This window comes from Acipenser ruthenus, chromosome 1 (genome assembly GCF_902713425.1).
Source record: "Acipenser ruthenus chromosome 1, fAciRut3.2 maternal haplotype, whole genome shotgun sequence".
NCBI lineage: Eukaryota > Metazoa > Chordata > Actinopteri > Acipenseriformes > Acipenseridae > Acipenser > Acipenser ruthenus.
In genome coordinates, this window is record NC_081189.1 from 61,527,512 (window position 1) to 61,555,378 (window position 27,867).

At 37.8% G+C, this 27,867-nt stretch overlaps 1 protein-coding gene across 7 annotated transcripts in view; it reads left to right on the top strand.

The window, feature by feature from the left end:
• The first annotated feature begins 366 nt into the window (after nucleotides 1-366).
• The window catches only part of LOC117421282 (cationic amino acid transporter 2-like), an 82,426-nt gene continuing 54,925 nt past the window's right edge, over nucleotides 367-27,867 (top strand). For 3 of the 7 annotated variants that reach the window (XM_059026998.1, XM_059027002.1, XM_034035483.3), the window contains exons 1-2: nucleotides 368-544; nucleotides 15,392-15,476. The gene's annotated coding sequence lies outside the window, so the exon portion shown is untranslated. Of the gene's footprint in view, nucleotides 545-15,391; nucleotides 15,477-27,867 lie in introns of all 7 variants that reach the window. The other 4 variants (XM_059027008.1, XM_059027033.1, XM_059027026.1 and 1 more) reach the window with 4 other exon arrangements.

Sequence of the window (27,867 nt, forward strand, 5' to 3'; positions counted from 1 at the left end):
GTTTGAACTTTATATATCCTGAACACGTTTTTCACACGTTTAAATGCATTTCAAATACATTTTTTAATATGAGGTTGTGGCATTGCTTGAACATGATGTATTTGTATCACATTTTTAAGTTTGTATTTGAAATGCATGTTGAAGAAAAACACATTAAAAACACATTAAAAAAACAAACAAACAAAAAAAAACATTTATTTCTTTTTTATTTACTCATACGTTTGAATGTAATCAGTAGTTATAAACTTTAATTTACCTGTATTGGTCTCCTTCTTGAGTTGAAGTGAAGTTCTAGACAAGCACTAATCCGAGACATCCAAACGAACCACCCACTTTCTGTGTCCCATCTCTTCCTCACTCATTGATTGGCTTAGTGGTCTATGTATGACACGTAACAAAACATCACAATTCAGCAGCTGCATGCCAAAAGGAGGAGAAAGCGCACGTGTTAATAGTTTTTTTTTTCTTATATTGTTCATGTGTGAGTAAGGTACTTTTTCTGAATCATTATCGCCTAGGCACACACAAGCCCACAAAGGACAAGGTACGTAATTACTATTGCATTTGCAAAATGTGTTCGTGTAATGTGTATAATAGTAGTCCTGTTCATAGTAAATTGTGGACAGCAAACAGCATTGCAAAAATGAAAGAGCTCTCACGGATAGGTTATGGTCTTCTGCCCATCATCGCTAACTAGCTATAGCTATGGGTCGAAGGTGCGATTCATTTTATGTGTAATTGACTTTGAAACTATGTTATGAATTAATTGGAAATAGGCGGGACAACATGATGATGATGATGATGATTATTAAATATATTTTCAAGTCTCCATTTTAACTTACCAGGGACGAGTTCTCACTTCCCGCAAAAACACCCAAATTCTGGCCTCTTCCTGGAAAGACGATGTGAAAACGTGTTTAAATCATGATTTCCCTGACAAGAACAGCAGTACTTTGGACATAACTTTGCAGTAGTGCTTCGTAGTACCTCTGTGTTGGTGCCAGATTGCAGTATTACCTCACTGACCCCTTAGTAAGTTACTCTAAATAATTGAAAAAAAATGCAGTACTGGTAATAATAATAATAATAATAATAATAATAATAATAATAATAATAATAATAAAATTAATTAAGGACTTCAACTGGGTAGCTATGATAAGCTTTTTTTTTTGCAGTGAGACATCCTTTGGCATAAACAAGTTAAGCCTAAATACGATGAATACTGTCATTAGGTAGGTCTGGTACCGTACAGATGTTCTTGTTAGCAGAGCCCAAGCCATTTTAGCGTCGGGGGGCTGTTTTGTTCTTTTTGCGTGTAGGAGTTAGGATGGTATATTTGCTCGCTTGATAGTTTTGATTAACTTATTGTTATTTCCGAATCTGCCCTTTAACATGTTCGAAATTAACAAGATATTATTTAAAACGCAAATTAACTTGTTAAAATGTGTTAAATGCAGGTTATATTTCCTGCCTTTACGATTATATTAAGTCCTCGCATTTTCAGTACCAATCAATGATAATGAGTTTATTTTACGTATGGTAATTTGTTATTAGTCAAGGCTGGAGTTTAGTTTTTGACTCCACAATAAAAGCTAAGGCAGAGATCAAGCTGTGTGCTTATAAAAAGGAAAATTCTTTTTTCTGATCAAATTAAAACTTGATCAGTAAATGCACGCATTTGTGGAGTTTTAGCAGTGTTGCATGTAAACAAAAATAATAAAAAAAAAAGCTACTGTATAGCTCCAATCACACTGACATGATCTACCCACACTGGCTTGATCTACCCGGGTCAGAACCTACCCGGGCAGGACCCGATGTCATGCGGGTCGGGTCTGGTACGCGATTTCGCACTGCTTTTGATAAAAGAGGGTTGACCTGGGTGACAGACACAAGTAAATAATGCGTGTATCAATGCCCCTGAAGCATCTTGTTACTGACGATTCCATCCAAACTTCTCTGGATTGAACCGTTGGCCCAAATGTTGATTTGAGCAAATGTTTCTTCATCCCTGCTGCAATCTGGCGCATGGTGTGTCTCAAGCAACAAAAATATGGCTAAACAGAATAAAAAGAAAAGTTCCTTGCAGAAGTGAAACCTTCACTAGGCATGGCTGTTTGTTATTGCGTTGGCTCACGAAAGGCAGTCAGGCATTTTGTCTCCCTCGACCCGGGTCAAAGCGTGTCAGCCCACATTATGAGGTGGGTCACTGGAACCCGGGTTAAACCAGATACGTGGTTTCACACGCGGGCTTGTGACCCGGTTAGCCAGGACCCGGGTCCGGACCCGCGTAGGAGTGCCAGTGTGAAAGGGGCTTATGATTATTTTAGCAGCCACATTAAACCTTACAAAATCCTTTAATATCTGTGGTATCCTCATATCAAATAAACTTGTTTTATAATGGTGCTTTTAAATATTGCAAATGGTTGGGTCATTTGTTCTCAATTTTATTCCAATAAATAAAGACTGGTACCAGATTTAACATCTTATAGTTCAGGATGATGAATTTTAAAGGCTGTTTATTTGCATTGTCTTATTAATTCATTTCTTACTTGTCTATCCTATCATAATGTTTTTGGTTTACCTTTATTACATAGGTGCTTAATATGTGTTATGAAACGTGCCTCTACATTTCAAACTCTAAATAAACGTTCAAAGTAGTGCTGGTCCCGAAGGCTGCAGGAGTGAATAAATAAATAAACAATCCTGCACACCACAGGGGAAGCGAATGGCACAGATGTGCCATAATAACGAACTGGCAACGCCATGTTGTTGTTTTGTGTAGAACCAGGTTCGTGGTTGTTAAGACCGTTGCTAAGGAAGTGACACATTCTCTTTTCTCGTGCAGAGGTGCTTGCAATCTTCAGACTATGCTAGGGGGCGCTGACAGCTGACTAGTGAAAACATAGAGGGAGTTTTCATCAGTACGTTTACATGGCACAAGTATTCAGAATATTACGTATTTTGAATACTAGAATATTCCGAATGCTCTGTATACATGCAGGCGGAATTCTCTTATTCCTTTGTGTGTTCTAATTTTACATTGTGCTCAAGCCAAATGAAAAATTACTCTATACATTTCGGGTTTCCATTGGCTCAGTTTATTTTACTCGAAGAGCCTCTTTCACCTGACGTCAGGCAAATGAAGGGGAAAGGAAGAGGTCGATATGCAAATTAGCCATGCGTAGAGTTCTCGTGCTGTTTCCGCAGACAGCTCGGGAAAATGTGGTTTCCATGCACAGAGAACAGGTACACAAGAGAATCTCACCTGGAAATCCATGGTTGTCAGGTGACATCTTGTTTGAGTGGAACTTTAAAGCACAATATTAAGCTCATGTAATAAAGCTGTGATTTGTAAATGCCTCGTGTCTGGTTGTTTAATTATGTGTTTTACTGCTCTTGCCCAAATTGTTTTTCAAATGTCCATTTGTAGGGTGGCATATCATTAGTAGTGAATAATATTTCAACTAATTTACCACATGGCGTATTAATTAAAAAAAAAAAAATATATATATATAATTAGGGCTTCTGTTTTTTCGGTTTTTATTAATTGCATTTTTCGGTGCTTATTTTTAGCTATTTTCGAGCTTTATGTAAATCATGTTTTTTGGGGGGGGCTTTCATTTTTGATATCCTGTATGAAATTAGTGTTTTCGGTTACTTTCCAAAATGCTTGAGCATTTTTTTTCTTTCAAAATATGTATAGTAGTAACTCGACAGTACTTAAATTGTACCTTCTTTACTTTGCTGTCATCCACAATGAAATCCCCATGGTCACAGGCACATTCTTCTGGGGTTTTTGTGTGTAGGCATTTTTGTACATTTCACCACAATTCTGTTTTAGATCCTCTGTATCTTAACTGTAATACAGTTTTTAATCCCGCTAACAAGCCTCCATTCCTGATTGTAATCTCGTTTTAAATCTCACAAGCGGAGTCTCCAATAGAAATGTAGGAATGTGCTGTCACTCAGTAGTTGGGGCGGGTTTAAAGTATTCAAATCAAAGTTTAAAGATCATTCAACCAAATAAAAATATTATTAGGGCACACTGAAAGGTGAACTTATATAAAATAAAACTCGTAAGAAATGTAAAAATGCATTATGTTTTGTTATCTATAATAAATAGCTTTACAGGAAACACATGTTCCTTAAGTTTAAAGTTTTAAGTTTAAAGCAGCTTTAAACCCGTGTTTATGGTCACAGTCATAGGATGCACTTTTGAAAAACCTGTTTCAAATTTTTTTAAATTGGGAGCACATGCACGTATTTCAGAGGATCCAAGAAAATGTAAACCCATCCAAGAAAATCAAATTTGACTTGGCTCTGGTAAAATCTTATCTAGATCTTACCGGTAATGAAAAAAGACGGCAGTTAGTACAAACCTGGCATTCTGTATAGGCCATTGGTCCTTAAATTAATTTGGGCACAGGCATAAATTGATCTTACTTGGCTGTTTGCGGTCACGCTGACTATTGCATAGATTCTTATCTTAAACACTGCCTTCCTGTGACATATACAGTGTGTGTGTGTGTGTGTGTATATATATATATATATATATATATATATATATTAGTACCAGTCAAAAGTTTGAGTACACTTGCTGGAAACTAGTTTCAGCAGGAAATTACCCGACATGTCTTCCCAGCTCTTCTGCAGCAATTCCCAGAGATGTAGGGCACTTGTGGGTAGCTTTGCTTTGACTCTTCTGTCCAGTTCGTCCCATACAAGTTCTATGGTTGAGTTGTCCTTTACTTTCCTTCTTCGCCAGATAGTTCTTGCACAACTTTGAGGTGTGTTTCGGGTCATTATCTTGCTGAAGAATGAAGGACTGCCCAACTAGCCATAATCCTGATGGAATGGCATGCCTCTGAAGTATGCTATGATAGCCATGCTGGTTGAGCTTGCCATGGACTTGGTAAAGATCACCAACTCTGTCATCAGCAAAGCAACCGCAGACCACGACACTGCCTCCTCCATGCTTGACAGTGGAAACCACACATGCAGAACTCATGCACTCACCCTCTCTGCGTCTTACAAATACTCAGCAGTTGGACCCAAATATTTCAAATTTTGACTCATCGGTCCGTAAGACCAACTTCCACTCCTCAAACGTCCGGTTTCTGTGTTTTTTGGCCCAGGCAAGTCTCTTCCTCTTATTCTGCACTCTTAACAATGGTTTCTTTGCAGCAATTCTTCCAGTTAGGTCAGCTTCACGCAATCTCCTCTGAACAGTTGATGTTGAAACATCTGTACTTCTAGTAGCATTTAGCTGAGCTTGTATTTCAGGGGCAGTTAATCACCGGTTTCGCAGACTTGTGACTCAAATGAACTTGTTCTCTGATTCTGAGGTCACCCTTGGCCTGCCTGACCTTGTTCGGTCCTCATGAGTGCCAGTTTCTTCAAATCGTTTGATGGTCTTGGCCACAGCAGTTACAGCCACTTGCAAAGTTTTTGCGATTTGTCTTAAAGATTGACCTTCATTTCTTAAAGTCTTTTTTCTTTGCCATTTTCTGCTCCCTTACATTCAGGAATGACAAACTTGTGCCTATGCTACCTATATTTATAGTAATCATGGACCCTCACCTGTTAACAATAATTGGTGACAAAAGGTTAATTAGGTAACACCGTGTTCTAACACCGTGTTATACACATTTCAGACTTTTAACTGACTTGGGCTTCAGACTGAAATCCCCTTATTTTGGGTGACCATTTCATTGAAATTGACAAGATTTACATTTTCATTTAAAAATAACATTTTTGAATGCAATTCACTTATGATTATCAGCTTATATAAGTACACGTATCATATAATGAAATATTAAGTGTTTATAGACAAGTTTATACAGTTAAAAGCATAGATAATCATGAAAAACCTGGTTTCAAGCAGGTGTACTCAAAGTTTTGACTGATACTGTATATACTGTAAAGCTACATCTTAGTTGGTGCTTATCTTGGCGAGAACCGAGTTCAAATCAGCATGAAGTTTTAACATGTACTCTCGTGTAATGGAAATCATTTTTATATATATATATATATATATATATATATATAATATATATATATATATATATATAAAGAGTTTTAGTGGGAGTTATTCTTGGCTCACTCTGATAAGGCCAAGTCTTAGGCTGTAATTGTGCATGCTGCGTTTATTCTTTAAATAATTGATATAAAATTTGCAATGCAAATATTTTTAAATAGCATGATTACACAGAACCATGAATAAACTAAAATAAAATAGGATAGATAGCATCTCGCTTTGTTTCAGTTTGGCAAATTTGTCAACACTACTCTGTTTTAAAGATCATGCAGAATACCGTGAACAGCCTCTGCTTGCTTATGATTGGACAGTTGCGTAAAACTTACTGTCAGTACCTGCAACTGAAACAGACACAGTTTATGTCCCATCTAGCTAACTTGTGATTGGGCTACTGCACAGAAAATGCAAATATTCAATTGGTTGGTTGTATCACAGAGGCCCTTCAGGAAAAAAAAAAAAAACCATGTAGAGTATGTACAAGCACAGCATAAGCGAGCAGCACTGTCAACAGGCTGCTGTGACGCTTTTGTTGGAAAATGTGTTTAAAGCTTTACTTATTTTCCCACGCTATGACCCGTCTGAAATGTGTTCATGACCCATCATTTAAGAACAGCTGCCGCGGGCACGATGTCCTGGCTTCACCGGCACGAATTTGAGGACAGCTGGTATAGGCTGAACTCCCTTAAAGCCCGCTTCTGTGAAAGCTACTCCTTGGGTTGCTGTCTCCTAGCAACATTGCTGTAAGGGTGGGGCCCTTTCTGCAGAGGCTCTGGTCAGACTGTGAAACTGGGGATCGGGATTGCTGCCAAATAAAGAGCTACATTTCCTTAAGCAACGTGCCTTGACTTCTTTATAGAGCCATTAGGTGGTGGCATCTTTTTAAATATTACAACGATACTATTTTGAATTCAGCATTTGTTATTGTTATACATTACGAAAACACGGGAGTGAGTAGCCTTTGAACACGGAAAGGTACGTTCTTTTTGAGTAGTATTGAAAGATATCTTGAAAGACTACGTATTTAATTATATTTTTTAAATCATTGATATATGAAAAATAACATGGGCTGCAGTGCATTAGGAGAAAACATTTCATCTCAGGTTTCTGTGCCATTTCATAAACTGCTCAAGCTTTGCTCCCACGGTTTATGATGTCAGAGAAACCCTAGATTAAATATTTTGGCAACGGCAAAAAAATCAATGGCAGTGGATGAAAGTCACTGATGTATTATGCTTGTTTTCAACCAGCAGGTTTATTTTTCAAATATTAGTTATTCATGTTTTGACCAGTCTGGACACTTCGTCATAATACATCAAATCTACTAACAGATAATTTAGTTGGGTTTTGACTATATATATATATATATATATATATATATATATATATATAATTGTAAAGTAGCGGGTTATGAGAAACAGCAGGGAGGGGGTTAAAACCTCCCTGCTATAGAAATGCACTGTTTTGATTTGTGTTCTGTTTTGATTTGTGTTGCTTTATTGTTTTGTTTAATTGTTTTATTGTTAATCATCATCCGCACCTGGGCGTTATTGGAAATTAGGCCCAGGTGCGGAGTTTAAAAGGAGAACAGGCAGTCTGCTCGAGGCTGCTGAATGGAAGGAGGCAGAAAGGAGTGCTCTGCTTCCTGGCAGTCCCGAGAGAAGGTATAGTGCAAACCCGTGTGGTTGAGTTTTGATGGAACAGGGAAACGGCTTAGCCGTCCTGTGATAGTTAGGTTCCTGCGTGTGTAGTTAATGCTCAGAAGAGCTAGGTGTTTATTTTGTGTGTTTTGTTTTACTTTTGTGTGTTATTAAAAAAAATTGCGCAACCGCGCTGAAAATCCAATTTGAGTGTCCTGGGTCGTGTTCATAAAGGGGCAACGAACCCGAGAGAGGGTCGATCGTTTACAATATATATATATACAGTACTGTGCAAAAGTTTTAGGCAGGTGTGAAAAAATGCTGTAAAGTAAGAATGCTTTCAAAAATAGACATGTTAATAGTTTATATTTATCAATTAACAAAATGCAAAGTGAGTGAACAGAAGAAAAATCTACATCAAATCAATATTTGGTGACTACCCTTTGCCTTCAAAACAGCATCAATTCTTCTAGGTACACTTGACCACAGTTTTTGAAGGAACTCGACAGGTAGGTTGGCCCAAACATCTTGGAGAACTAACCACAGTTCTGTGGATTTAGGCAGCCTCAGTTGCTTCTCTCTCTTCATGTAATCCCAGACAGACTCGATGATGTTGAGATAAGGGCTCTGTGGGGGCCATACCATCACTTCCAGGACTCCTTGTTCTTCTTTACGCTGAAGATAGTTCTTAATGACTTTTGCTGTATGTTTGGGGTCGTTGTCATGCTGCAGAATAAAATTGGGGCCAGTCATATGCCTCCCTGCTGGTATTGCATGATGGATAAGTATCTGCCTGTACTTCTCAGCATTGAGGAGACCATTAATTCTGACCAAATCCCCAACTCCATTTGCAGAAATGCAGCCCCAAACTTGCAAGGAACCTCCACCATGCTTCACTGTTGCCTGCAGACACTCATTCGTGTACCGCTGTCCAGCCCTTCGGCGAACAAACTGCCTTCTGCTACAGCCAAATATTTCACATTTTGACTCATCAGTCCAGAGCACCTGCTGCCAGTTTTATGCACCCCAGTTCCTGTGTTTTCGTGCATAGTTGAGTCGCTTGGCCTTGTTTCCACGTCGGAGGTATGACTTTTTGGCCTCAAGTCTTCCATGAAGGCCACTTCTGACCAGACTTCTCCGGACAGTAGATGGGTGTACCAGGGTCCCACTGTTTTCTGCCAATTCTGAGCTGATGGCACTGCTGGACATCTTCTGATTGCGAAGGGAAATAAGCATGATGTGTCTTTCATCAGCTGCAGTAAGTTTCCTTGGCCGACCACTGCGTCTACGGTCCTCAACGTTGCTCGTTTCTTTGTGCTTCTTCAAAAGAGCATGGACAGCGCATTTGGAAACCCCTGTCTGTCTTGAAATTTCTGCCTGGGAGAGACCTTGCTGATGCAGTATAACTACCTTGTGTCTTGTTGCTGTGCTCAGTCTTGCCATGGTGTATGACTTTTGACAGTAAACTGTCTTCAGCAACCTCACCTTGTTAGCCGAGTTTGGCTGTTCCTCATCCAGTTTTATTCCTCCTACACAGTTGTTTCTGTTTCAGTTAATGATTGTGTTTCACCTATATATTGAATTGATGATCATTAGCACCTGTTTGGTATAATTGTTTAATCATACACCTGACTATATGCCTACAAAATCCCTGACTTTGTGCAAGTGTACCTAGAAGAATTGATGCTGTTTTGAAGGCAAAGGGTGGTCACACCAAATATGGATTTGATTTAGATTTTTCTTCTATTCACTCACTTTGCATTTAGTTAATTGATAAATATAATCTATTAACATGTCTATTTTTGAAAGCATTCTTACGTTACAGCATTTTTTCACACCTGCCTAAAACTTTTGCACAGTACTGTGTGTGTATATATATATATATATATATATATATATATATATATATATATAGTTTCAAATATGAGGTTTTGCTTTAGGTGTTTGTTTTTAAACACTAGAGGGCTCCATGAAACCTATTGTAAGACATTCCTAGGCAACAAGGATATTGTGGCTTAGCTTTTCACACAGCTGACACCTGATTTATTGGTCAACCATTGTAGGGAACTGCTCATCAGATTTCAATGAAAGTTTCCATAGAAGTTTATTTTCCCCCACTGGGATGCATAACTCTGGCTACAGGGAAAAAATGGAGATGGTCGTATGTACATTGGTCTTGATAGCATATCTTTAAACCACTCAACTGATACATTTAGAATAGCATATGGAAGACATTAAAAAAAGACTTGTTAAAAGTATGTGTTTAGGTATTTCTAAATCTCTGTAGATTACCACTGGATGTCACATCTACGTTTTTACACCATATCTAGACAAGCCCTTAGTCAGCTGTGATTATAAATAATTGCATACCCAGGCTGTATGTCAAACTTACTTCTACATGTGCATGCAGTGGATGAAGGTAACTTAGTTGTTCATGTTCCCTATCCAATTTAATAATAAAAAGATTAAAATGAAAGCATGTTGGTATACTGTACTGTAGCATATGAAATCAATTTGTTTGTTAATCAGGCACTAATTATATTTAATGTAAAGCTTACACATACTTTGCATTTAATATAGTGTGCTTGAAAGAACTGATTTTTGCATGTAAATGTACTTTTAGGAATAAATCCTTTATTATCTCCAATGACAGATAATATGCCTAGTTTAAATACAGAGATTCTATTTTCAATATGCATGCTTTCATATGCTAAAAAACTGAGAAAATGGTGTAGTGCAATTAAAATATCTTATGTAAGAAGCAGGTGAATGAATAAATCCTGTCTTTTTACAAAAGGGAATTTAATTTTTGTGAATGAAGCTCTTAGTATTTTATTATTATTATTATTATTATTATTATTATTATTATTATTATTATTATTATTATTATTATTATTATTATTTATTTCTTAGCAGACGCCCTTATCCAGGGCGACTTACAATCGCAAGCAAATACAAAATACATTCAAGTGTTACAATACAAGTAATACAATAAGAGCAAGAAATACAATAATTTTTGTATACATGAATAAGCCATCAGACCTTTCTTAATATTTTTCTTAATATTTGGGAATTTTGTAATTCCAGTGTTGTTGTCCTCAGCCAGTGAAATCAAATGTATTTATTTATGTATTACATTTATATAGCGCTTTTCATACAAAAGTATCACAAACCACTGTACAGTACATTAAAACAAAGCATTTACATTTACACAACACAATACCTTTATATAAAAGTACCCAGGCACACACACACAACTGCTACATATTAAATAGCATATTTAAATAACATTATATAACATTTAAAAAATGCAGAAATTTAAAAGTTACATTCAACTGAGCGTATTTTGCCATTTTCTGCTCCCTTACTTTCAGGAATGACAAACTGGTGCCTATGCTACCTATATTTATAGTAATCATGGACCCTCACCTGTTATCAATAATTGGTGACAAAAGGTTAATTAGGTAACATGCTAGTTAACTCGGAGAACATCTAACAAAGACACTTTTATACTTAGGCCAGTGTTCTAACACCGTGTTATACACATTTCAAACTTTTAACTGACTAGGGCTTCAGACTGAAATCCCCTTATTTTGGGTGACCATTTCATTGAAATTGACAAGATTTACATTTTCATTTAAAAATAACATTTTTGAATGCAATTCACTTATGATTATCAACTTATATATGTACACGTATCATATAATGAAATATTAAGTGTTTATAGACAAGTTTATACAGTTAAAAGCATAGATAATCATGAAAAACCTGGTTTTAAGCAGATGTACTCAAACTTTTGACTGTATATACTGTAAAGCTACGTCTTAGTTGGTGCTTATCTTGGCGAAAGCCGAGTTTAAATCAGCATGAAGTTTTAACATGTACTCTCGTGTAATGGAAATCATTTTATATATACAGCTCTGGAAAAAATTAAGAGACCACTGCAAAATTATCAGTTTCTCTGGTTTTACTATTTATAGGTATGTGTTTGGGTAAAATGAACATTTTTGTTTTATTCTATAAACTACTGACAACATTTCTCCCAAATTCCAAATAAAAATATTGTCATTTAGAGCATTTATTTGCAGAAAATGACAACTGGTCAAAATAACAAAAAAGATGCAGTGTTGTCAGACCTCGAATAATGCAAAGAAAATAAGTTCATATTCATTTTTAAACAACACAATACTAATTTTTTAACTTAGGGAGAGTTCAGAAATCAATATTTGGTGGAATAACCCTGATTTTCAAGCACAGCTTTCATGCGTCTTGGCATTCTCTCCACCAGTCTTTCACATTGATGTTGGGTGACTTCATGCCACTCCTGGCGCAAAAATTCAAGCAGCTCGGCTTTGTTTGATGGCTTGTGACCATCCATTTTCCTCTTGATCACATTCCAGAGGTTTTCAATAGGGTTCAGGTCTGGAGATTGGGCTGGCCATGACAGGGTCTTGATCTGGTGGTCCTCCATCCACACCTTGATTGACCTGGCTGTGTGGCATGGAGCATTGTCCTGCTGGAAAAACCAATCCTTAGAGTTGGAGAACATTGTCAGAGCAGAACGAATCAAGTTTTCTTCCAGGACAACCTTGTACTTGGCTTGATTCATGCCAAAGCTGCCCGATTCCAGCCTTGCTGAAGCACCCCCAGATCATCACTGATCCTCCACCACATTTCACAGTGGGTGCGAGACACTGTGGCTTGTAGGCCTCTCCAGGTCTCCATCTAACCATTAGACGGCCAGGTGTTGGGCAAAGCTGAAAATTGGACTCATCTGGGGGTGCTTCAGCAAGGCTGGAATCGGGCAGATTTGTCTTTGTGAAGAAAACTTGCTTCCTTCTGCTCTTTGAGCTAAAATATATATATATATATATATATATATATATATATATATATATATATATATATATATATATAATATATTAAGAGTTTTAGTGTGAGTTATTCTTGGCTCACTCTGATAAGACCAAGTCTTAGGCTGTAATTGTGCATGCTGCGTTTATTCTTTAAATAATTGATATAAACCCACTAAGATAAGAAAGCCGCTTTATAAAAGTATGTTTTCAGTCTTGACTTTAAAACTGTAACAGTCCAAGCTTCCCTGACGAAAGAAGGGAGGGCATTCCATTAGGGGCTCTGCATGAAAAAGCCCTTCCTCCTGTGTTCATTTTGTTGACCCTAGGAATAACCAGTAGCCCTGCATTCTGTGATATGTGGTCAGTTACTCCTGCAAATAACTAGGTGCTAATCCATTTAGGCCTTTATAGGTTAACAGCAAAATCTTAACATCTGTTCTATACTGAACAAGGAGACAGTGTAAGGAGGCTAAAACGGGTAATATGTTCACTTTTCCTGGTTTTAGTCAGAATTCTAGCGGCGGTATTCTGAACGAGCTGCAAGAGAGACAGCACACCTTTTGGGATACCAGAGAGAAATGCATTACAGTAATCAATTCTAGATGAAACAAAGCCATGCATGAGTCATGACAGATCAGGATAAAAGATGACCCCCAAATTGTTCATTTCTGGTTCAACATTTAATGAGAGATTACCACGGTTGAGCTCATGTAATCCCACATTTTTTAGTTGGTTCTGAGAGCCCTCTAGCATAGCCTCTGTTTTATCTGAATTTAGCATTAAATCATTCTGAGACATCCAACACTTGATGTCTGCAAGACAAACAGCAAGTAACTCCCCAGCAGAAGTATTTCTTGGCTTTAGGGACAGATAAAACTGGGTATCATCTGCATAGCAATGGAAGTTCACTCCTTGTGTGCGGATAATATCACCTAATGGTAGCATATATAATGAAAATAAGAAAGGACCTAGAATAGAGCCCTGTAGAATAACGCAGACACTTTCAGACCTTTCAGATTCTGCCTCCCCAATGGAGACAAACTGAAATCTATATGAAAGATAAGATTTGAGCCAGGATAGGACAAGGCCAGGCAGTCTCATCATGTTTTCAAGACGACACATGGTCCGAAAAAATGTATCTCCAACAGTAGCAGGGTCTATACTTAGCTGAACCGGCTGACACATTGATAAAGCATACAGTTAAGTGCAGAGTTCTTGAGTAAATAATGGACAGTGGTTCTTTTCTGCTCTGGACCCTATCACTAATGCAAATGATGTCTACATTACAGTATTTGCTGAGTTATTTACAGGTGTTGATACTGCTGGTTAATTTCATATCAGATCTTCCTGTATTTGTTTAACAAACATACACCCTTTTAGGAGATATTTAATCATTTTATGTTAAACAAAAGGGGTTACTGACTAGGTAGTGGGTAAAGAAAAAAATAGTTATATTAAATAGAATTTTTCTTTACAAAAAAGTTGTTGTAAGATTGTTTTCTGTAATACTTTGTTATTAGAGCTGCAGTTTGATTGCTGTATGCTTTTAGTTCAACTTTAACCTTTTCCTGCAAAACCTCCATGCCCTATTGTCAGGATGTGAGTGGTGCAGGAATGATTCAATGTCCAAACGGTATATTTACAAAACAGTCCTGTTTTAATCAAAAGGCTCCCCTCTACCAACAAAACCATGGGCTTGCAGTCCACAGACAACAGTAAAGCAATAAAGAATAAGCAATAAATATTAGTCCACGTGCTGTGTGGTGATGTATTTAGTTGTAATGATGTTGGCAGTGCAGATGATCCGGGTGGTTGTGCTGGCTCCGTAGCTTCAGCTCCTGTGTTAGTCGTCTGCAAAATACAACACAAAAACAAACAAGCAGCGCTCCAGCTTGTCAGCGTTTCAGCGTAAGGGGCCGTACTCGCGTAGCTACGTCCCCTTTGTACTGCCACACTCCTCGCTGTGATCAGCACGGTGCCACGCTCTATCCAATCTCCGCTCACAACACAGCGGATCACAATAGAGTTGTTCAGCAGTCTTACAGCTACGCCCTTCCATCAAGATGGCCGACTTCCGGTTTCATAGTCGGCCCATCCCTGTGAAGGTGTACCACCACTCTTACCTAGCACCCTTCCTGGCCGGGAGGTAGATTTGCAGCTCGGATTCATTCACTTCCGTTCACACCTGTATTAAATATGAATGGGGGGGAAAAAAGCAACCTTTTGTATTGAATTCAACCAGTAATTTTTTTTTCTATAGTTGTGCTTTTCCTTCAATGCTTTTCCTTATTTAGATGGCACAAAATCATACTTTTTGCTTTGCACAGCATTGTGGCTTCTGGTTATTTATGACAAGAACCAGGTGACATTTAATTTAAATTATGATTTCAGAAAATGTGTAACATTTTCAGAAGATTTGATGGAGACTTTTTGCCAGATACCTGACAAGTGTTTTTTTTTAATTTTTTTCACAAAGGATATTGCGGGATAGATCTATTTTGGACGGTATTGTAATTTTAATATGTAATATACATTATAAAAAAGTGGTCACCATGGTCAGTTACCATAGTCCTCTGTCATATCCTTCACCATGCTATAAATGTTACTACACTTTTGATTTGCTTAATATCAATATCACTTAAAGGCTGGTATGATTTCAGTCCACATTCTTGATGTAACACAATAAATGATATCTTCACATGACAGAAATACTCCTATTTGATGTTGTTTTAGCATGCAGCAAGCAGAATGCAACTTTTCCTATACATAAAGTAAACCCAGTTTCTTTGAAAACAATTATGCATAATCATGTACATTTGATGAAGTGAATTCTGAACAGTGGTGCTTGTTCTGTTTTTCAGGGGCAGCTCGGAGGGGGTTTTCTTGCAGATACAGTACAGCAACAACATCAGGTTGGAACAACAGTAAAAGTGCTGCCAGGCATCAGTAAGCACATAATTTCAGCTTAGTTTAACTAAAGAGCATTATTATCTTTCTTGTTCTTTCTGATATTTTGCAACAGATGGCACATTGTTTTGCTTTTATAACCAAATGTATATAGACTCAAATTTGTATGAAAGATCTGCTGAGTCTCTAGTTTCAAAATATTGGGTTAAATCAACAACAGCTTTCTTTTAGTCTGACTGGGGACCTTTAGTATTCTGGGTTAATGATACTGTACTATAAGATATACTGTATATATGTAGTAGACTCAAATTATGATTTTTTTGTATATTTTACAACACAAATATGACTTGGTGTGTCATGTTTTCTTACTACAATCAGTAACTTATTCTGGTGACTATGGTTTAGGTGTGTGAGAAAGGGGAGTATAGAACTGTGTTGGTATAACTTGCCTAACTTGGGGTTTTTCAGGGACCACTTCACTCACCAGCAAAGCCCAAATACCACTTTTCCCCTTTTACTCAAAGTAAGATGAGCACTTGTAGGTGCTTGGGGCAGGGACACAATTGGCTTGGGCTTTCTGAATTTGCATGAGTCTAAAAAAATGTGTGGTTTTTGGGTAGTGGCCAAACCTTGTTTAAAATGCAGTTGGATCTGAAAACCACCCACTCGATATATCGCGGGTGTCAGGGTCCAATATAAATCTGTTATATATCGAGGGCCACAATATAGCAAGAGACACATAGAAAAACAAATAGGCTAACAAATACAACCACTCCCTCGTTTTATCAGGGACGTCAGGGTCCAATATAAAATCCTCTATATCAGTGGTTCCCTTTAATGTAGGGATGTGAACATGTGGTTTGCAGTGCTCAGGTGAATAGGTGATACAGGTGCTTGTAATATTATTTTGAGCACCTGCGTTTGCACTACGAGTGAACGGCCAACCTTTTACCATTGCTGGTACTGGGTTGCGCTCTGGAGGCAGTGCTACCTTGTGGCGTAAATAAATCTGTGGACCAAGTGGCATCTTCAACTATAGTTCTGTCTTGTGTCCAGTGAATTCCCACACCCTCCCACAGTGCACGTTAATGATTTCCATATTTACTGTTGCAATTTTATTCATTATCGCGTGCGATACTTGGCATATTATGGTGCACACTAAATTTAGTGCTTCACACTATGGTAATTGGAATGAATATGTGATATTTATGGTAATGCATTGTCATAGATGGCTTTGTGTGGCGTGTGGGTGGTGATGTCCGACCAGGAAATTAAACATAAACACAGGTTGTCCTGGGCAAAACGGTGCTGCTGCGCTCGTATTTAATAAATAACAAAAATACAGATTTAAACAAAACATACACAAAGAAACGGGCACATTGGCCAAAATAAAACAAACAATAAGCAGTAATGCATTTACTTTAGAAAGAGTACCTTTTACTCTCTGGCTGGTAGCATTCACTCTCACTACGATTCTCCTACTCTCCCACCACCATGAGCCTGGAGTGGGTCTTTTATATATGTGGCTGGAGCCTTAATTACCCATTAACACATTACCTAATTAAGGCTCCAGCCACATTCCCACAGGTTTTATTAGGATGCTCGCTTCACTTTACGAGACCGACTTTTCGCCGGTCTCAAATAATAAATAATAATGTCGGACGGCTATCATCCGTCCGCACATAAACACAATACACATCCATAATAATAATAATAATAATAACTAGAAGTTGCAGGCAACTTTAACCCTTTGCGGTCCTATGTTGGACCAGGTCCGACATTACAATTTTCCCTTTCCCTGCCTGACATCATCAAAAAGATGTAAAACACAGGTCTCTAGTCGTTTATTCTCTGGAAAAAGCAGAGAAAACCATTCAATGGCCGAGTGAGACCGATAGGAGCCGAGAGAAGACGAAAAAAAAGAAAAAAGGGGCGGATCTGAGCAATACATATAGCCCCAGCACCACAGAGATAACACGGACATAAACAAACAAGATAGCTGCTTCTGCATCCTGCACTCAAAGAATATCACTTGGATTGCATTATTGAGGAGTTTGGTGATAAAACGAGTGATCAGAAGATGATTTATCGGTATGCACGACTATGAAGAGGTATGCGAAAAATACAGCGAACAAGGGGTGGGCGGGGCTGGAGATGCAGTACTGAGTGTCCTGTTGATATGCAGTGCCTTTTAAACCTGTTTTACTGTGAAAAAAATACTTTTAAACAGCGCGTCTAAAATAAACTGCGCGTGTGAAAATAAATTTGACCTGTCGCGCCTGAGACATGCTGAATAAATGGAGTGTTTACAGCAGAACAAGATATGGATTCAGACTTGTGAAAATAGAAATCAAACGAACATTTTGTTAATTGGAAAGCATCATTTTATAGTGTGTGTTTTTTGTAGGATAACGGTTAGTATTTTATAAATGTTGATTTAGTATTAATTGTGATAACTACTTGTGATAAAGTGTATTGTGTGATGTGGAACTTTCAGCTGCATATTTTAAATACCCCGGCTGTCAAATTTCTGTACAGCCCAAGATCACAGTAATGTTATGAAAAAATGGCAAATAATAATGTAAAACAATTTCAATTTTACACTCTTAAAAAAATAAAGTGGGCACACTATTTTTTTTTTAACCATTATATGATTTACTGTTAGATGTGTTAATAATATTAAGCCGTATATGTTGCAGGGTAAGGCAATATAATTTTTATCAGGAATTACGAGTTTTCATGGTCATAAGCGGCCTCTTGTGGTGAGATTTTCAAAACCAGGCATGTTCAGCAAAGTCTGCATTCTAAATTTCACCACAAGAGGGCAAACTTTCACCACCCCTAGTTAACCCTTTGAGTAGTACGAACGTACCGGTACGTTCGCTGCTCTCTAGTCCCCAGGGAGTACGAACGTACTGGTATGTTCTGCAAATCTGCAACTTTAAACTTGAATTACTGCGCCTACAAAACCCCTAATCACATAATATTGTAACACTAGGTTTCTGTAACACCTTTTATTGGTCTCTTCCGCCATCTGCCAGATATTGACTGAATTACATATAATTATCCCAATCACAAAAATGTCAACAGTGTTTGTAAACACTGTAGAAATAAGTATTAGTAATAATACTGAATTCAGAATCCGATTTAAATTCAAATACTTACAATTCTTCCACTGAACCACATTTAAACAGTTGAGAATAAAGGATATTTAAATGTTAACATGTGTCAATATATTTCTCAATAAACAAATCATAACCTTCCTGCGTTTCTTTTTACTAGTAGTAAAAACCAGTCCACGTTCTGTATGCCACTTATTTTAATTTAATTAAACCAAAGAAATCGTACTCTAAACTGTATTTTTAGTGGTACTGTCTTCTCTGTTGTGTTTATTCACTATGCTCTTATAACTGGTAGTGCAACAGCCCAGGCCAGTGAGCCAGTAGGCTCATACTAGTATTTGGAATTTGAGATTTTTTTAGTATGTATTCAAGTAGAAAGTGACATATTTTATGTTTTCGGTAAGAACTCGGAAGAGACGTTCAATCTTTAAGGAATGTAGTTTAACATGGTAAGCTTAAGTCTGTTTTAATGGATGTATAACTGTGTTTCTTGCCACGGCATGACAAACTGCCATTTTCATTTTTAGCTTCCGGTTGAAAATAGTTTTTCCATTGACCATCGTTGATTGTTACATTTTGAGTTGAATATTTTCAACGCAATGTAATGGGGGAGTTCCCAAATATAAAAAAGAAATGCAAGACGTACATAAAAGGAAGGCAGGAAGGGATGCAAGACGTTTATAAAGGAGGGAGAAGGTGAAACTACTAAGAGATAAAACAATTCAAATAAAAACAAAATCTAAACAAATCAATTTACAACAATATTGACTTTAGTCTTTCTTTCACTCTAATGAATTACTCACAGATAAAAGCAACGCGACTAGCTCGATTGCTAACAGGTTTATTGGTCTGTATCCCCGGATTGTATTTTAAATAGCGCCCCTTTCAATGCAAACACATAAGATAATGAGTTGGATAACATGGAAAGAAGTTTGAATGCAATATAAGCTACACGTGTTTGCAGGTTTGTATGCTCTGTTAGTTTTAAAAGATTATCAGAGGAGGTATAGTAATTGGTAAATGCGAGATTGCAAGATTTCATTTAATTGCACTGACGACGACCTGACTGCTGGAATAAACACAATCACACATTGCTGGAGGAACCGATGCGCTCGAGAGATAACATAGGTCAAAGGGCCACACCAAGATAACACCATCTCCACAGGGGGTTGCCTGGGGTGATTGAACCCACAAACAGAAGGGAGGAGGGTGGGGCTGAGGTCAGTGGCTACTTAATCAAGGTGCACTCAGCTCAGCTCACTTTTTTCTCTTTCATTAAGACTAGTATTGGAGACTTGTCTTGAATAAACCAAACTAGTATCTGAATAAAAGGACTGTGCATTTCTTTCATCAAGAAACAACTACTCACTACTTTTTAAAAAACTACTTCATTGGCGGGTCACCCATCGGATTGTTTGCTGACTTTTTCTTCCAAAAACATTGGGGATGTTTGAGACCAGACTGCAGTGAAACACCTGACCACCGAACCTGACTCCTGACCTCAGGATCAGGATACAGCGGACAGACAGAGACTGCTCCTGATATATCACCTCTTCAGGACTGAAAAGGAAGAATAGAGTACTACAAAAACGAACCATCTACATTTGTATTGTGAGTATATATTGTTTTGGTTACTGAATATATGCAGTTGGGATATAACATTGTATAAAAAAATTTTTTATAAAAAAATTAAATAAATAATAAATTAAAATTGGGCAGTGTCTCCAGGGGAAACTGTAGTCTACTGGACCAATTGTACAGACTCGTGGTCTAATTGACGCGCTAACAAAGGATTTGTTAGGCTAAAGAGATGTTCATAGTTTGAAAAAATCATGTAGTGTTATGACGTGCCAGTAATAGGTTATTGGACTAGTTACACATGCTTGCATTGTCTATGGGTAGAGGCATACTCATATTTTTATTGCTATTGAGAGTGATGTATGAAACAGGACCTCTGAATTCTCAAATTGTTTGCTATTAAAGAGTTAAGTTAAAACCTTTGAACTCAAGTTATAGAAGAGTTAAATTAAAACCTCTGAAATCATTGTGTTAGTATGTCTAAAAAAAATTACAGTGTTAACCACTGTAATGATTGGACCACGGAGCGTGGATTGGATAACTAAACACAAGCAGAGAAAAATAAGAAAATGAAGCAGGTTAATTGTGTAACGTCAATGAGTCAGAGAATTGAGGAGTTGCAGAACAGATACGATTTGACACGCAAAGACTGTAGGAAAATTTCTGTTGAGACTAAGAGTTTGAAAGAGGAAATAAAAAAAAAATTGTAGGGTTATTTGGGCATCAATGGCTGAGAGGCAGCTGGCTGCCATACAACAAATGGAATTGTGTAAAGGCAGTGCACGTCAATTACAATTGCAAGGATTGTCTAAGAAAAATGTATGATTGAAAGGTAGCTTAAGAAACGTACAGATCGCATATCAGGAATTGTGGAAAGTGTCAGGTGAAAATAAAGACCGACTGTGGCAATGTGCCCCGCCCCTTTGTGCATGTGTATGTTATATGTTGTATGTTGTGTGTAAATGTTGGTGTATAGTCATTGGTACACGGGATATAAACGGGTCTGTGTTTCACGTGTATTTAAAAATGTAGATTTGTATTTGGGCACGATGATAGCACAAATCACTTCACGTGCATTTAAAGTATGTAATATGTGAGCACGGGGTTGCACGTAATTCATTCACGTGCTGGGATTCAATTACTATTATTCACTTGAATCCCAGCACATGAATGAATTACATTGATCTGTATTGATTTGCTTTGAGTGTTTTTTTTGTTTCCAGAATTAAACCTGTATATATTGAATAAACCAAACTAATATCTGAAGAAAAGGACTGTGCATTTCTTTCATCAAGAATCAAATACTCACTACTTTTAAAAAACTACTTCAGTAGTGACTACATCCTCCTCACAGTGAGAGGAAAGCCACCAGTTTTCATTAAGGAATGTAGAGATATAAAATATTTAATCCAGCCCATGGTTAAACAATGCTAATTACATAAATACATGTAAAAATCTACCAACCCTATATTAATGAGTAACAGTTGCTACCAAATGCCAAGCAGTAGTGCACTGACTTTAAAATTGTAACTTTGTTTCCCAATGCGTCTACACAACAAATGTAGGAAAGGCAGAACTTTCCTGATTAGCATGGGTGTCTGTAACATGTTTTCAAGTCTGATCTGTGTTACGTTAGAGACCAGCACAATTTATAATGTGTGAATAGACCTATTAAATGTGTCGGATAGAATGAAAGCATTTTAGTGCCGAAGATGAATGTATTTTATTTGTATTTATCTAAAAAATACATCTAAGGACAGTACATCTGATTTGCAATGTCTTTAATACGTTGTCTTGTTGCTTGAATCTTAATAAATAAATATTTTTAGACTTTGTGCTTATTCATTATGAAACTCACTTGGTCTGTGTATATTTTGATGGTGAAATGCACAAAAAATGACGATTTTGTATATTTAAATATTGCCCGAAGGTGCCTACCCCCCCCCTTTCATTTTCAGCACCCCTGGTTTGAAATTTGTTCCCGCGTCTCTGGTGATATATATATTTTTTTCTAATACTCAGTGTGTGTGTGTCAGTATGTGTACAGTTCTGTATATGCCTGCATTTCCACAAGGTTATTTTAAGTAGACAAACAACGTCAGAAAAGCTGGTCATACAGCTCCAATTATACTAAAATGTCCGCTTTTTGGGGGATTCTCCGTGAATAACTTCACCGTTATAATTGTATTTCACAGAACAAGTGATTCTGAAGAGTTCTATACTTTTCATTACCTAAAATAATTAGTTAAGTGAAAGATATGCTCCCAAAGTTGCGCCACCCCCCTTCATGCGTCTTTTAAATGGGTTACACGCGCGGCTTCCTTGCAGCAGATTCAGGATTTGTGGTTGTTGTTTTACCACAGTTCAGTCGTAAAAATAATTTTACTCCGATCTTTAAACAACTGTAGTTGTGTGACTTGCAAAGCTCATGTATTATTATTATTATTATTATTATTATTATTATTATTATTATTATTTATTTCTTAGCAGACGCCCTTATCCAGGGCGACTTACAATCGTAAGCAAGTACATTTCAAGTATCACAGTACAAGTAATAATACAATTAAGAGCAAGATAAATACAATGACTTTGGTTCGAGCAAGTACAAGTTGACAAAATACAATTCAATAATACAGCAGAGAACAGTGTCAGTGATAGTTACATCAGTATATGATTAAATACAAAATACTACAGATTAAACACTTTGCAGATTACAGTACTCTGAAGTACAGGATTAAATGCAGTAAAATAGGGGGGCAGATAGATAGAGCAAGATAGAGCAAGTAAAGTGCATTTAAGGAAGGGTGATAAGTGTCCCAGGGGAAAAACAGAGGAGTTCTACAGGTGCTGTCTGAAGAGGTGAGTCTTAAGGAGGCGCCGGAATGTGGTCAGGGACTGGGCAGTCCTGACATCTGTGGGAAGGTCATTCCACCACTGCGGAGCGAGGGTGGAGAAGGAGCGGGCTCTGGAGGCAGGGGAGCGTAGAGGAGGTAGAGCCAGTCTTCTAGTGCAGGCGGAGCGGAGAGGTTGAGTGGGGGTACAGGGAGAGATGAGGGTCTGGAGGTAGCTGGGTGCAGTCTGGTCAAGGCATCTGTAGGCTAGTACAAGAGTCTTGACCTGGATTAAAAAACATGGTGCAGTTTTTTTTTTTTTTTCACGTGGATGCTGTACAGTTCTTCAAAAAAATGTTTTCTTAGTTTACAGTATGTGTCTTTGTATACTGTACTGTGTGCATGTGTAAAATAATATCTTTCCAGTGTAATTACTGTGTTTTAAGTTACATGAGTTAGTGAAACTGTTCTTGCTAAACACCAAAAATGGCTGCTTCAGAAATATCTTTTCCTAGACTGTGCTCAGTTTTCCATGGTAACAGCTGTCCCCAGTGGTGGGAATGTGTCATTTCAGGGTGAAAAATGGGCAAAACTGGCATGTCACCCACATTGATTGGCTCATGGCGGCCATGTTTGTTCATGTAGGAACTTTTCCTGAATAACTTTTTTAGAGGACAGTACAAAGATAACGTATACCCAAGATTCACATCAATCGGTCAAAGGGTTCATGAGGAGGTGTCGTTTAAGCGTTTTATGCAAAATCCAACATAGCTGCCACACCATGTGACCGATCAATTTTTCCTTAAGTAGAATCAATCGTGGACATGAGTGGACTATGTACAACATTTTTCAAAGCTGTACTATTTACCGTTCATGAGAAGAAGACTTAAATATTGTCCAAAATTTTCATTAAATCCAAGATGGCTGCCACACCATGTGACCAAAGGCCGCCATATTGACCACGGCACAACATCCCATAGTCCTCTACATCCGTGCCAAATTTCGTGCATTTTAAGTTTTAGGCATTTGCAATTTTTCCAGCACAAGTAGCAATTGTATTATTTTTTTATCTTCCTTTTAAATCTCACTCACTCTCTTTCTGTTGTGGTGCTTGCTGGGAGTGCAGGAAGTTTGAGTGAGTGGCTGAGGGTGAGACACTGAGAATCTATTTTTTTATAGACTGGTTTTATTCACTGGGTTGCACTGATACTAATAGTTTTTTAAAACGTATCATTGTTCTTTCACATCCTTTTTTCTAGGTGTTTTCTAAACATTTTAGGGCCATTATGGCCCAAAGTGGGAGGGTAGCTCCCCTATTTTCGTCGCAGGCATGGGATAAAGATATCGATGGAGGAATATGTGTCTGTGGAGGAGTGTAGTCAGGTGCAATAACGTAAAGTCTAGTTATTTTTCTCAGCAATGAGACGCTGGTGAGTGGTAGAGGAGTGTTAAAGACACTTTTATGTCCATTCTGCCGCTCGCTTCGCCTGTCAGCAGAATCACAATCTCTAACGTGCCCCCGTTTATGAAAAATGAGCTGCTGTAGCGAGAGTTGCTCTGCTATGATCAAGCGACTTACGCTGGGGTTCAAAGCGCATGCGATAAAACATGTAGTGTCGTTCCGGTGGCAGGTCTCTATGATCTTAAATGATCCTAATATAGTAATAAACACTGCCATGAAATTTAGGAGCACTCACTATTGGACTTGTGATTGTGTGTGTATAAAGTGTGTGTCATTATTGGTATTATTATTTCAGGACTGAACCCTGTGGTTTACCTGCGCTATACACACCGTTGTGTAGAGCCAGGTATTATTATTTAGGGTTGTCAAACAAGCAACCCAGCACAAATAAAGAGCTGTTTTGTGTTGTGTTTGTTATTACTGAGCACTGCATCACCTATACACCTGCACATTGCAAAAAGTACTTGTATACAAAAAACTAAAGTAGCTGAAGTGGGTCAGATGATGCAGAGGATGCATAGCGTTGCAAATACTGCTGCATTGAGGTACTTGTTCACACTGACAATAAAAGAACATACTGAAAAATAAGCGACACATTAAACTAAAACAATAAAGTGAACTGAGAGACAAGCAATCCATTTATGCAGCTTTTACACAAGCTTTATAAGAGAGTGCAGAACGACTGTGTTAATGAGTTTGTCAGAGCGCTGTGCTTTGCTGGACAGCCACTGTTTATTGTAGACTGCAGAGGTATGTATTGGTAACTTTGTGCGATGGTACTGTCCATCAGCTAAATCTAACACCGACAATCTAAATCGTAAACATTTGACAGAAAATTGTGATGCTTTATGGAACGCATTGATGGAAATGTCCAATGTGATTTTTAACGTGTCTCCTGATGGCTTGCACCGTCCAGTTCTGTCAATTTTCTTTTCTTTTTTATGATTTGAAGGCAAATAAGCCTGGCTTGTTTTGTGCTGATGTCATGTTCATACCTTCTGTAGATACTGTTTCCGTCAGCACAGCGACTGCCAAAACGTTTGCAAAGTACCAGCTAACTTGGGAAAGTGTGGCTTCTGCTTCATTATACATGCCAGGGACATTAAATTTAATCAGAAACCAGAACTGCTACGCATCATATTCCACATGTAAAGTGTATATACTGAGATTTTTCCCCCCGATTTTTACCAGTGTTTCAATTAATTTTATTGATTTTATCCCTATGTTAATATATGTAAAAAAAAAATCCCAGATTTTTTTTTTTAAAGATAAAAACCGAAAATGGGTAACACTATGTATACTGTATAGGCGTACTGTACAGATTTGTATCTTTTTTCATAATGTAGTGTAGCCTGCCAGAAACACATGAGTGTTATTTCAGCACTACGATTTATACATTTGAAATACATTGAGCACTATAAATGTATATGTGTGCGATTTTATTGTATTTTTTTTTAAACCCAAGACCTCTTAATGTAAAGCGAGGGGCTGCTGTATGGTTATGAAAAGCTTTTTGATAGAAACATATTTTTTATTTAGGGGTGAAGGTGGGGGCCCCACTATAGATTTGGATGGGATTAAACTGCCTTTCATTTTATATATATATATATATATATATATATATATATATATATATATATATATATATATATATATATATATATATATATATACATTTAACAAAAACAATGTTATTTTGATTCTTGCACCCTTGCATGTATAGACGTTATCCGTCTGGCACCCTCTGCTGCAGGAAACCACAGCTCAACTTCCGCTATTTATTTGAACAATGTCGCACGACTCTCGTAATGTATAATGCTAGAGATCTCGCTAAGAAGACACAACAAATATTTAAATTAGTATATTGCGGCTGTCTTCATTTATATTATTTGTTTATTTAGCAGACACCTTTATCCAAGGTGACTTAAAGAGACTAGGGTGTGTGAACTATGCATCAGCTGCAGAGTCTCTTACAACAATGTCTCACCCGAAAGACGGAGCACAGGAGGTCAAGTGACTTGCTCAGAGTCAGGATTTGAACCGGGAACTTTTTGGTTACAAGCCTGTTTCTTTAACCACTGGACCACACAGCCTCTTGCTACATACGACAAAATGTATTCTTTGCTAAGTGCCGTAACGAAAATGCAAATTGCAGTATATTTGTGCTGTGACTGGCACATCTTAGCAAACCTACCCCTCTATGTTTTCTTCGTCGTTGTCATTTTCTGTATCATTTGTGTTGGTTTTATCACGCTGGCAACAATGTCGGCATCACTCAAGGGGGCAAATGCTTCACAGTTGTCATCAACATGAATCCACGTATCTGCACACACAAAACATCTTCACTTACATTAGTTAGGGTCTCTGCGAGTTCTGCAACAGCTGCTTTCTCTGTATCCTCAGTATCTGCACTTGTTATCTGTATCACATCTTGGTCAAAGGCACCTCCCAAACCTATCATCCAGCACTTTGATTGATTCTGCTCTTATCCGGCCCCAGCAATCAGCAGCAATATACACAAAATATTTTTCTGTTAGCGCTTTAATGACTTCTTGGAGAGTAACCTGTTCATCTGCAAGAAATTTGCAAAGCAGCTCTTGGCAGTAGTACACTTGGTCCTTGGTCCACTGGCTGGATCTTGCTGGTTGTGTTTTTTGGTAAGTACACAACCTTCGTTTTGCCATCGTTTGTAACAAGTTTGTTTGCATGAGGATGTGCGGGGCAATTATCCAGCAAGACTGGCCTTTTCTTCGAGATTTTTATGCAGCAAAAACGGTTTTGAGGCACAAAAGAATAAAAAAACCATGACTTGAATATGTGGCTGGTCATCCAGGCATTCTTACTTGCTTCATAGATCAAAGGTATAATGTGTATATTAACATGGTGAAAACAGCGTGGGTTTTTACTCTTTCCGATGAGAAGTGGCAGTTTGTGCTCCCCAGTTTTATTAGCTGTAAACAGCACTGTGACACAATCCTTCTGTTGCTTCTAGTCTTCTTTTGCAGATCTTACCTCAAACACTGTGACTTACAGGACAGCAATTTCCAATAAACAATACCTTCATCTGCATTATTGATCTGTTCATATACCCACCGGCTTGTATGCTCTCCTTCAGTTCTGCTGGATAATTAACAGCCACTTGTTCATCTGCAGACTGTTGTTGTCCTTTTAGAGTACCTTCACGGATGGTGTGTCTCTTTTGCCAGCCCCAAAACCAACCCTGGCTAGCCTTAAATTCAAACTCCGGCCCCTTTAGTCGTTTTGCCAAGTCTTGTGCTTTTGCTTGATGGATTGGGCCTGAAAGAGGTGTCCCCTGTGCATTGTTGTACGAGCCAGGTGTACAGCACTTCATCAGTGCCATCATTCTCTGCCATTCCTGTTAATTTTCTTAATAAGCTTTCTTTATTGTCAACGATGAATGAATGCTCTGAGTTTCT